General features: G+C 39.7%; 1 long non-coding RNA gene across 1 annotated transcript; it reads left to right on the top strand.

The window, feature by feature from the left end:
* Positions 1-118: 118 nt before the first annotated feature.
* LOC146544366 (uncharacterized) lies at positions 119-11480 on the top strand. The gene is made up of 2 exons (XR_014883794.1): positions 119-930; positions 7153-11480. It is a non-coding gene; the product is annotated as an uncharacterized LOC146544366 (long non-coding RNA).
* The last annotated feature ends 628 nt before the right edge of the window (positions 11481-12108 follow it).

Below are 12108 nucleotides of genomic sequence, written 5' to 3' on the forward strand. Positions count from 1 at the left end.
CGGGTAGGGGAGGGGGAGGCGGGAGCGCGCGCGCAGTGCCCGGATGTTGGGGCTGCGAAGATGGGGGCGGGGAGGTATTACATCACCCTGCGTGCGCGACCCGCGCAGCCTCACTGAGCATGCGCCGGGCGTGAACTCGGGTGGTGACGTCATCGGGCTCCGCTCTCCGCGCTGAGGGAAGGCCGGCGGGACGGGCTGGTAGGGATGTTTCTTCCGCTACTCGTGGTGGCGGATGGCGTTCGCTGCCCGCTGGAGGAAGTTGAAGCATTGTGATGAAGGCTGTCTTGCTGATAGAGAAGTGGCGGGAGCGCTGGCGATGGACGCTGAGGCAAACCCCGCTCCGCTGGGCCCACGTCGCTCTGCAGGCGGCGCTGTGGGCAGCTGGCTTTGATCCCAGGCTGAGTACGTCGGAAGCGGAGCGGATGTGGGAAGAGCTGCTTGGAAGCGGCGGGTTAGGACCAGACTCATTTGAAACTGTCATAGAATGAGTTGGGTTGGAAGGGACCCTTAAAGGCCATCGAGTGCAACCCCCCTGCAGTGAGCAGGGACACCCACATCTCCATCAGGTGCTCAGAGCTCTGTCTAGCCTGACCTTGGCTGTCTGCAGTAGCAGAACAACCATCACCTCTCTGGGCAGCCTGCCTCACCTCCCTTATCATAAAAAACATTTTCCTTATTTCCAATCTAAATCTCCCCTCTTTTAGTTTGAAATCATTTCCCCTTGTCCTACCACAACAGACCCTCTTAAGGAGTCCGTCCCCTTCTTTCTTACAGCCTCCCATGAGATACTGAAAGGCCGCTCCCAGGTCTCCCCACAGCCTTCTCCTCTCCAGCTCTCTCAGTCTGTCCTTGAAAGGCTCCATCCCTTGGATCCAACAGGTCCATGACTCTCCTGTAGTGAAGACTCCACATCTGGATACAGTATTACAGGTGAGGTCTCACAGCACAGAGCAGAGCGGCCAATCCTCTTTCTCACCCTGATGATCCTGCTGCTATGGATGCAACCCAGGGTACGGTTGTCTTTCTGGGCTGTGAGGACACACTGCTGGCTCACATCTAGCTTGCCATCTTCCAGTACCCCCAGGTCCTTTTCTACAGGGCTGTGCTCTGTCCATTCACCCCAAAAAAGGAATGGTTGAAGTAGGTACTTAGCTAAAGAATCAGGAAGGTTGTCAAGGTGGCTTCCATATCTGACAATAATCAGAATGCATAGCTGCATGGTAAAGTTTCCCTCAACTGAACGTTTGAAAAGTGCTCAAATTGCTCGTTCTTTTCCTGCTGCCATTCCTATAATGATCAGTGTAGCTTCAACCTGAGTGTGCCAGCAGCAGAAGGTAGTAAATAGAGGATTCTTATACAGAGAAGATCTATAAAAGCAGAGAAGACCTAGAGCGGGCTAGGAAAGCTGAAATAAATGTAACAAAACTGCCTGGTTACAGGGTTTCTGTAATAGATAAAGTTACTGTGTCTCAGTGTGACTTCAAAGTACAGTACAAGAAAGACGGGGAGATGTTGGAGAAGGTCCATGAAGATGATCAGGGGACTGGAGCACCTCCCCTCTGAGAACAGACTGAGGGAATTGGGCTTGTTCAGCCTGGAGAAAAGAAGGCTGCAGAGTGACCTCATTGCAGCCTTTCAATACCTAAAGGGAGCTTACAAAGAGGAGGGGAATCAACTCTTTGAAACGGTTGATAACTGCAGGACAAGGGGAAATGGTTTTAAGTTGAGGGAGGGAAGGTTTAGATTGGATATCAGGGGGAAATTCTTTCCTATGGGAGTGGTAAGGTGCTGGAACAGGCTGCCCAGAGAGGCTGTGGATGCCCCATCCCTAGAGGTGTTCAAGGCCACGTTGGATGGGGCCCTGGGCAGCCTGGTCTAGTATTAAATGGGGAGGTTGGTGGCCCAGCATGTGGCAGGGGGGTTGGAGATTCATGATCCTTGTCACCCTGGCCATTCTGTGATTCTGTGATTAAAAATCTGCAGTTCCCATTGCTGACTGTGATGGAATGGTATGTTCGGACTCAGTCTTACAGTATTCATCCCAGTCATGTTAGTGTGAGCATGAACAACACTCAATAGCACTCAATGTTGTTGTAACTCTTTCAGGCCCTTAAATTGTAGTTAAATGCAACAAATTCTTTAGTTGGAAGAAGACCTTTAGGGAAACCCAAATGAAAAATATTCTGAAAATATACTGGAGGTGGGAACAGAATATACACAGTGTGTTCCACAAAGAAATGGACATTTTTGGAAGGTCACAGACAAATTCCTGTAACCTTAATCAACGCTACTTTGAATTTCAATTAGTTACACTTTTGATGCAGCTCAGATTTGAAAAACTGCTTTTCTTTCTTTCTTTCTTCTTTTTTTTCTTTTCTTTCTTTTTCTTTTCAAATAACACATTTGAAGTTACTTTGCAGCCTAAGAAGCCAACAGACTGTGGATTTTTGTTTTGTTTGGAATAGGATTTGTATCAATAATTCTCATCTAAAGATCAAACATATAGGTGAACTATTGTCCTGGCTGTCTTCAGTCAGTGGAGGAAATCAGGTACGTCCAGATAGTCATTCCTCCCATGCTTACCCTGGTATCTAAAGCAAGTTGAACAATTTGCCTGCTGAAGGTGATTTTTCTCTCCTATAGTTTCTCTGGATATAGAAGAAGGTGAGGTGACAACCTAGACTAGATTCTTAAATTTTTTGATGGCTCAAATTATTTATTTAGTGTTGGCTAATGTAAATCTTCATACTAATATGTAAAGCTTATAATACTGTGATCTTGAACTTGCCAGATACTTACATTTGGCCCTACCTCATGTCTTCTCCAGTGGGGTCTGCCTATTTTAAGAATGTAAAAGCCAACAGGATGACTGTGCTGCAGGCTTTATGTCTTCTTAATACTGGTGCTGCAACACCCTGCTGTAATGACGTAGGTATCTGCTCAGGCAGCTGTGCCATTGGGAACTCCATAAATTGCCAGTACTGTAGCTATGATTAATAGTCACATGATGTTTAAATCATCAAATGCACACCGTCCTGTAATCCTGAATTCATCTAAAAGATGTCACAAAGACTGTGAACGTTTTAAGAACGTGTACAAAAATCCTGTGTTCTTGAAGTGCAACAGTTCTGGATATAATTTGCTTTCTGCTGGATTCTTGTAGGGGACTAAACAAACTGCCACATTTTGCCTGGTAAAAAAAAAATATTATACTCTCTTTACAGGGCTGTTTTTTGTGGTTATTGTTAATTTAAAAAAAAAAAAAAACATTTGTGAAAACAAAAACTTGTGTTTTGCAGTCTACAAAATCATTACGGCATCGCAATGTGGTTTTCTGATTCTGGCTTAACAGAAAGAAAGCAATTCTCACTGATTCAGTTCTTCTACAGAGATTTTACTGAGAGTAACACGCTGTTCTGGAAAATCAGCCAAAGCAAAGCACAGTAAGACCCAAATATCAACAGAGGGAAAACCATTTTTACTTTGGAAATTAATATGAAGGGTTATTATAGAATATTGTTACTATTTTTCTCTCCTTTTTTTCCTCCAAATCTTCATTTTCTATTTGTAGATTTCTCATTTGTCAGTATTCATTAGATATCACATTTACAATGATAATCCAAATACAAATAAAAAGCATATTTTTAATATCTTTTCCATTTTAGCTATCAATTGGTGTCTACTACCCAGTAAGGCAGATCTAGGCTAATAAATTATGTTATACCTGTGCTTGCTAGGAGGATTGTGCTGAGATATGGAATGTGGTTGGTTTTCCCAAGAAAACTTGGGTATGAAAAGCTTGGGAGCTATGGCAGGTGTAGGAAACCTGTATAATAAAGATTTGCTCTTGAAGATTGTAATTCAGTTGCTCTGTAGAATATTTTTCAGATTAATAGTCGCATTGGACACTACTTTGGCAACTGACTAAGTAGATGAGATTGAGAAGTCTTGTAACATTCCCTCAATTTTCCTTTACTTGGAGAAGAATCTTGCTGGAGATGCCAGAGTGACAGCTGTGATTCCAAATCTTTGTCCTTAACTAATACTAGTTTTCAGTGTGCAACACATTTTCTCAACTTCTGAAATAATGAGTTTTTGTTACACTATGTAAAGACCAGGTTTAAGCCTGGCTTAATACAGTGGAGTTGGAAGGGACCCTAAAAGGCCACTGTGCCAAATTCATGACAGTAGGAGGTAAATGGTCTCATTGAGATCATCACTCTTCAACACAGAAGCCATGAAATGGCTTAAAGCGACATTAGTAACAAACAACAGGACTCCAGCACTGATACTTTTCTCCAGTTCTTTTCAGTCTGAAGGGGTCATGCTTTATTGAATCTTCATTTGTCAAGTGTACAAGATGGACAAAACTTTGTTAGTTGCTGTAAGTTTAATTTTCTTGAGATAATTTTTTTTTATCTGTAAGGCAAACTGCGAGTTACAGAACAATCCGAATATTTTACCAGCTAGGCTTTAGGCCATTTCATCTGTTGGATAGTTCTCTTGTTTTAAAAATGTAAGGGTACACGAAAGTTGCTGTTTTCATTTGCTATTAGTAGTCTGTGCATGAAGGCCTGCATCCTCACTGAAGTCAGTACAAAGCTTCCATTGACCTCAGTGTTGCAGGATCAAACCCTTAGTCATTAGCATGTTGTAAAAATGGCTGTTGTCCCAGCCAATTTCAATGGGCCTGGCTACAATTGTTAGTTGTTTAACCTAAAAATTAGCTTAGCAATTACAGCTGAAACTACATGTCAGACTGTTGATACATAGGAATACATCATACTGAGTCACCAGGACTCTAATGATGCTGTTAGACTTTTATAATTATTAATATTCAAGCAAGAGATTCTGAAATTCAGTAAAGATTTGAATTTCCAGATGTGAAGGAGATTCATATTCTGTGAACTCCATTTTTTGTGTTATTAGTCCTTTTGTTCTTTAAACAGCCGTATCTAGTTGCCTTCTTTGCACAACCAAAAAGCTTACTTCTTCCTGCATTCATTCACATAAATCTGTTCAATCAGTTGTCCCTTTTAACAAACAACACAATCTGAGGCACAGCTGAGAAAGTTCCTTTGTGTGTGTTTTAATTAGTTGCATTAAACTGCAGTTGATCTAAAACCAACATGTCAGAATCAAATAGCCAAGGTTCAGAGACAGTGAAACCTGAACATTGCTCAGTGCTCTGCAAAATAGGTTTTGTGTAGTACCAAGGATTCTGGAGAATCCAAGGTTAAATGATGATCTGATTCATGCCACTTAGGCCCTTTTTAACTGATAGCATAACTAAGGTTTAAATTTAGTTTCATTACATAAGCATAGTCATAGTATGTCTGTAAGAAGTAAGACATTGTTTCATACCTACTGGCATAAAGGACATTATAAAAATGGATAAGAGATCAAAGCTGTATGTGATGATGACTTCTATTAGTATTGGTTTCTAGCATTTTTATGACCACCCCAGCCTTGTGCCAGTGTTGTATTTCTTTAAGACCGAGCAGAACAAAATATTAACAAAGCAAGAAAGGCAATTATTAAAAAAATAAACCCACAACTCCATGTTGTTCAGTTCAAGCTCAGTTTCAGGAGAAACCTATGAGAAAAAGAAGATCCCATAAGCCAGGGCACATTAGTTTATGTTTCTTTTGTAAAGCATGTAAGATATCTATTGCAAACAGTGTGGTGCAGTTTCATATCAAAGTATTACTCACAACATGGACGGTACTTGGAGATAATCCGAGTCTCCACCCTGCTCAGCTGGTATTCTTCCTTCTCAGGGAATTTCAGTTCATCCAATAGATTAGGAGTCCGACTACTTCTTAAGAGATCTGGTAATCTGATTTATTTTTTGGTGTTTGAAATACAGTTGTTTTCTTGCTTGTTTTCATTCATTGCAATATGTCACCTATGTATTTATTTAGATAAGTATGTGTTTGAATTATATTTGTGTGTATGAAAGATTATACTGTGTTTTTATAAATACATTTATTTACAAACTTTTTTAGGAATAATCAAAATAACTGGCTAGTAGCTGACACATATCATGTTATATTCTAATTCCTTCCTTCTGTCGTTGTACTCTGGTGTATGTTCAAAATAAATAATATAACCCTTTGTAAGAGACAAGGTATAGAAGAGGCAAAAAGCTTGTCTTATAATGATGAGAAAAACGATTAGGTAAAAATGGAAAAGCAGTAGTGATGCAAATTTGCAGTAGTCAGCTGAACACTGGATTGGAATCATTAGCTCACTCTGCAGAGGTCTCAAGATTGCCATTCTATGACATAAATTTCAATTAATTATGGACACTGTTTCAGTATGTATGTAGCAGTTGACCTGAGCTGAACCCAAGTTAGATGAGAGGCTCATTACCAGTAACAGCTAGCAAATAGGAATTTTCCTGCAAGTGCAAACTGAAAAACGCAGTAACATACCTTCAGAGCACTGAGCAAACACTTGATTCTCCTACTCATTCTCTAGGTAAAAATTGTGAACACTCAAAGATAGTGGTTGTGGAATGTTTCGATCTCATCTAGCTGCAACAGCAACCTACTGAGTAACCTGTAGTGAAAAAACAACACCCTGGTGCAGTTTTTAATGCTGTATTCAAAAGTAAAACTTAAGATCTTTTCTGAAAAGAAACCTTAAAAGTGTTGAAGTTGATCCAATGCCTTTCAAGTTAAACTAAAGATTCCTACTGACTTCAGTGAGTCTGGATTGAGTTTAAATTTCTTATTTGCTCGGGGAAGCATTAGCACTGTCAAAATGACTTTCATCACTCTAAACTGGATTAACAATACAGTGGTCATTTAGCATAAAGTCACAGACTAATTTTGCTTGGAAGAGATTTCTGGAGGTCTTTTTGGAGGGAGTCCAATCCCCTCAGCTCAAAGCAGATTCTACAAGATGGGTTTGCTGAGGTCTTTGTCCCTCTGAGGTCTGGGTATCCCTGAGGTTTGAAATTCCACTTCTCTAGGTATGCGTTTCAGTGTTTCCAGTCAGAGTTTACTGTGCTGTGATTTTTGTCCATTGCCTCTTGTCTCATCACTATGTATTTCTCAGAAGAGCCTGGCTTTGTCTTCACTGTATCCTCTTGCCATATAGTTGAAGACAGCAATAAAATCTGTCCTTAACTTTTTCTTCTTACAGCTGAACAAAACTGGCTCTCTAAGTTTCTCTTCATCATGCTGCTCATCCACTGCACTTTCTCCTGTATGCTGAAGAATTTACTTATCCAGGAAGGGCAGCAGGTGACTGCTTACAGAACTTTTATTTAGGTTAGTATCCTGCCCGTTGCTCTGACTTCTAAAATGCTTTTTAACATCATTTACAAACTCAACTATTCAAAAGAAGATGTTACTGTCTTTTGTGACTTGCTGATCCTCTCTGGGTTGACGCTTGTCATTTACAGAAGGCTGATGGATCTGCAACAAAGCACCACAGTGCTTGCTCTGAAGCTTAATGTCAAGTAAAAGTTGAATTCAGAAAGTGGAATGGGTGAAATATTCATCAGATTCAAATGTACATCTTGGATTTACATTCCTATAGATTTTATTCAAGGCTTCTTGCAGCATAGCACCCTATACACTGCCAGAGAGGAACGTTGTCATCTTCCTAACAGACACATCTGCCTGATCCTGAGTAGCACAGGAATCTTTGTTTAGATGTTGGTATTAGTCAGAGCAGTTTTAGAGCCAGCTTTTTATTGTGTTTGGTTACAGCAAATGGCTGTTAGGAGTACTGGGTGCACCAAACGTATCTTCTCCCAGCACCAGCAAGTCCTATCCTTCAGTGGGTTCACAAAATGCAGAGCTCCAATGTGATTCTCTGACATCCAGGGATTTTCTCAGATGAATAATTATATCATCTCTGTTTTATTGTTTCACTGGAATAGAAGCTATTTAATCACTGCATTTCCTTAGCTCTTTCTCTCCTTAGAAGCTGTACTATCCATGGAAATCTACTGTCTGTGATTTTTGCTAAATGGGATACACAGAGAAAAAAAACCCACAAGTAGAATATATTTCTGGAGCTCCTTACGTAAGACCTTCATTAAAATGCCAATCACAGCTTTCTACAAAGAGCCAAGTCAAACTGTGATCAACATTTTATGCCATGTTCACATTTGGACTTTTTGCCTGAGAAATTCCACAGGTTCACATGCTTGATTATGCAATTATTTTCTTGAATTCATTTTAAAAAAAAAAAGCAAAACACCAAAACACAAACTAGCCCTAAAGCTGATCTTCCTTGTAGCTTATATTCTGGTAGTAAGAGGTCTAGAAACAGCATCTGGTTTTTGTTTTTTGTTATTTTATTTTTATTATTATTTTATTTTTGGTCTTAAAAGCCACTGTTATGTATGAAGAGTCCCTGATACGTTGTGTTTTGCATTGGGAAGGCCAGCAGAGGGTGCCTGAGTTAGAAAGCAAACCCTATTCCCAGATTTGTTCTGAAATCTGACTATAGAGGAGTAAAAAAAGATGTAAACTTTAATTTAGTGCTCTATTAAAACCAAAACATTAATGAACATAGAAGGAAACTAATTGGCCAGGAAAATTTCGATGTTAAGATGTTATAAAAAAAAGTAGTACTAATAAAAAAAATATTAATTTTGATTAGGAAAAATAGTTTTGGTTATCTGATCCAGTCACTGGCTCATAGTTACTAAAGGACAGGTTCCCTGAACCATCTGTTTGTGAGATTTGGGAGACATTCTCAAATGCTAACTGTGACACACTTTAATGAAAACTAACCATAGCTGCCTCTGTGTAAGGAGATAGAGGAAATCTTTCAGTGCAGGACTCAGAGCAGTTTCTTCCTTTATGCTTCCTGGCCATCCCACAACAGAGTTTGCTTCTGCTGACTACAGCAAGCTGCTCAGAGACACTGAGATCTGCAGAATTTGCCCCTCTTGGACACCATGTTTGTTTCCTCCTGCCATCTCTCACTTAATGTTATAACAAAACAAAATAGCATTATCAAAAGATATAATTTTTTTTCAATTAACCTCAACACATTTCTGTGTTTTTGGTATTTGTATAAACATAGGCAATTTAGTCACAGCCCTCAATGTAAACTAAAGGAAGTATTTTAAGAGTAGTAAATAATACAACATAAAGACTCTGAGTTCCATTTGTGTGCCACCATACTTAACAAATCTTATCTTCATATAAATGGCTCATCTCTTGGAGAAGAGATTGGAGTTTTCCTGGATTTCTCTTTTTATTTCTCTGAGTAAAAGTACTTTCAATGTCAATAAACAGAAAGAGAATTCAAAGTATGTGGTCTAAAAGAATGAGCAAAGCTGAGGCAGTCAGTCCTGATCTTAAGCCTCTGAATAAAACTCACTGTTACATGCAGAACCTGCATAACACATCTATAACACTGAAGTCACATTTAGATATCCAGTTAGGGCATTGATAGCAACTTGATGTGCAGGAGTTCTTTGTCTGGAGGCAGATATTCTGTTTAGGAGATATCACTGATATAGGTGACATAGGTGTTGGTACAAGCACACCAAGCACTTCTCAAACAAACAAAAAGCCAAGCAGTTCATAATCTAATTGAGAAGTCATAGATTTGAAATTTAGAAGAAGGGAAGGGCCAAGTGTAACTGGGATCACTGCTTTGTTTTGTAGCTTCAAACAAAAGTGTCACATTGTAGAAAATGTCTCTTGTTTCTTATACTGAGATACTCCTTCTCAGTATGGATGCCATCTCACAGGATGCCACAAAAAGTCAGTGACCAGGAGTCATCTACTTCTGTCTGTAGATGTTTCCTGTGCTTCTTATTGCCGTTGTGCATTTTATATGACTATTTTGTATTTTTCTGACACACTGTTGTTCTCAGATGTTTTGTTTGCTACATATTTTTATTTCTGAGAGAGAAACTAATGAGGTATAGGATGAAGAGAGAGAAAAAATGATTAACAGTTTCATCAGTCTAAGGTTGGATTTGCTTAAATAAATGGTTGCAAGGACTTCTGTAACCATCTGTACTGTGTCTGCTACTAGGTAGAACAACCTTTTGACTTTCTGGTCTTGATGCCATTGGGCTGGACCTGGCTCGTGCCTGTAGCTAATGCCCCTCAGACACTGTTTGGGAGAATGTGTATGGGCTGAACAAACTGTGAGCCATGATAAAGTTATAGATAGTCATGGGTCAGTGCAGAGCCCATGCCTTGGCAGAGCTCATGCCTGTAACCATACCCGTTACAGGCAAAAAAAGTGATCTCTCTAGTTTAGCATTTATTATTTGGGAACAAAACTGTAATGCGGTGGCGAACAAGACAGTATCAACAGTTTAAATTTTTGTTTTAAAAATGAGTAAAAGACACAGTAGTTCAAGGTGCCCTATTTAGAACTGGCTCCAGAACTTTAAGTTTTAAATGGATATAAGTTTTCCACATAAAACATAAACTGACTGAAGTAGATGGAAAGAATAAGTAAAATTAAGGAGAAAGAAGAAAAGATGGATGTTATTTCCTTCCAGTCTCTCTTGAAGTGGCCAGAGTAAGAAGGCAGGGAGAAGGAGCTGTGTGCATCAAAACATTAACACTAAACAACATACTAAAAACTGAAATGAGATTAGGGTAGCTAGGAATGCTGAGGCTTAAATGCACAAAAAATCAGAGACTTAACTCAAGAAGATAATTCTGAGCCAGGAAGGAGAGAGTTTGTTCTTTTCATAACTGACATACTAAGAGCAAAAACGCACCTTGAACTGATGTCTGAATAAAATGATTCCTCACATTTAAAAGATTCAAATGGATGTCCCTTACACTGGGTATATTTTTAAGTTTTCAGTAAGCTTTATTAGAAAAGAAAGAACACACTTTTAAATTACTTGCAGAAACAGGTATAAATAAGAAATTGTGGAAGAAGTGGATATATCTATTGTCTGACCATACAGACTTATGTAAGAAATATTTTCAGCACTCAGTTACATTTGTATGGAGGGGTCTTTGCTTTGATGTACATTTGCTTGTCCCTTCTAGCAACACTAAACCATATGGAGTAGGTAACATTCTGAAGCAGAAAGCACAGAATGAAAGCTGGCCTCACTTCACTTGTACTCATTTTATGATGGACTCTCCCTAAAGTCTTGTTTTCCTGAACAAAACAAAGAATATTTATCTGTAGAAATTGTTCTATCTTGCTTAAAGTGGAAAAGGAAATACTGGGAAAGGGAATACAGTGCTGCTCTATTTTTTGCTGTTCATTTTAATGTTACCATACCTGCAAAAATAATTTAGCGAAGCAAGAGCATTTTTCAAATTCACGTTTTACACACACTGAAATAATCTCAGCTAATTGCACTGGAGCTTTATTTACTATAACGTGGATGAAAGAAATTGCATCACAGTACTGCAAAAAATATTCGCAGCCCTGCTCACGGTATTATTACCAGAGCTGGCAACAATTCTTCTGAGTCTCCCTTATGAACAATAAAGAGGAAGCACTTCACCCAGAAATCTGTGAAAAGTTTACTCATTTTATACTGAAGATCTCTTGGTAGTGTTGGCTAGTCAGAACTGCTGGAAACTTGTTCTTGCAGACTTAACAAAGAAAGTGGTTTTAAACCTTCGAAAGAAGGATAAATCTACTAACTATTGTAGGAAAAGCTGGACTGGAAAAAATATGCAACACTTTGGACAACTAACAATGTATATAACCATAGAATCATAGAATCACAGAGTGGCTTGGGTTGAAAAGGACCACAATGCTCATCCAGTTCCAACCCCCTGCTATTTGCAGGGTCGCCAACCAGCAGCCCAGGCTGCCCAGAGTCACATCCAGCCTGGTCTTGAATGCCTCCAGGGATGGGGCATCCACAGCCTCCTTAGGCAACCTGTTCCAGTGCCTCACCACCCTCTGGGTGAAAAACTTCCTCCTAATATCTAGTTTAAACCTCCCCTGCCTCAGTTTAAAACCACCTTGTCCTATCACTATCCAACGTTGTAAACAGTTGCTCCCCTTCCTGTTTATACGCTCCCTTCAAGTACTGGAAGGCCACAATGATGTCTCCCTGAAGCTTTCTCCAAGCTAAACAAGGTTGAGTTCCCTCAACCTTTCCTCATTGGAGAGGTGCTCCAGCCCTCT

Source organism: Meleagris gallopavo, chromosome 5, assembly GCF_905368555.1.
Source record: "Meleagris gallopavo chromosome 5, MGAL_WU_HG_1.1, whole genome shotgun sequence".
NCBI lineage: Eukaryota > Metazoa > Chordata > Aves > Galliformes > Phasianidae > Meleagris > Meleagris gallopavo.